The sequence below is a fragment of the Arachis duranensis genome, chromosome 1 (assembly GCF_000817695.3).
Source record: "Arachis duranensis cultivar V14167 chromosome 1, aradu.V14167.gnm2.J7QH, whole genome shotgun sequence".
NCBI classification, from domain to species: Eukaryota; Viridiplantae; Streptophyta; class Magnoliopsida; order Fabales; family Fabaceae; genus Arachis; species Arachis duranensis.
The window spans coordinates 83,117,828-83,118,670 of NC_029772.3; positions in this window are offsets into that span (position 1 = coordinate 83,117,828).

The window sequence follows — 843 nt, forward strand, 5'->3', positions numbered from 1 at the left end:
GACGTAACTTGGCGTTAAACGCCAAGTTCATGCTGCTGTCTGGAGTTAAACGCTAGAAAAACGTCATGATCCGGAGTTGAATGCCCAAAACACGTCATAACTCGGAGTTCAACTCCAAGAGAAGCCTCAGCTCGTGGATTAATCAAGCTCAGCCCAAACATACACCAAGTGGGTCCCGGAAGTGGATTTATGCATCAATTACTTACTCATGTAAACCCTAGGAGCTAGTTTATTATAAATAGAACATTTATCTATTGTATTAGATGTCTTTGATCATTTGGTCTTGTGACCACATGGGGGCTGGCCATTCGGCCATGCCTGAACCTCTTTTACTTATGTATTTTCAACGGTGGAGTTTCTGCACACCATAGATTAAGGGTGTGGAGCTCTGCTGTACCTCAAGTATTAATGCAATTCTATTTTCTTTTATTCAAATCTCTCTTATTCTTATTCCAAGATATTCATTCGTACCCAAGAACATGATGAATGTGATGATAAGTAACCCTCATTATCATTCTCACTTATGAACGCGCGTGATTGACAACCACTTCCGTTCTACATGTAACAGAGCTTGAATGCGTATCTCTTAGATTCCCCAACAGAATCTTTGTGGTATAAGCTAGATAGATGGCGGCATTTATGAGGATCCGGAAAGTCTCACCTTGTCTGTGGTATTCCGAGTAGGATCCTGGGAATCCGGAAAGTCTCACCTTGTCTGTGGTATTCCGAGTAGAATTCCGGTAATGAATGACTGTGACGTGCTTCAGACTCGCAAGTGCTGGGCGTTAGTGACAGACGCAAAAGAATCAAGGGATTCTATTCCAGTAGGAGCGGGAACCAACC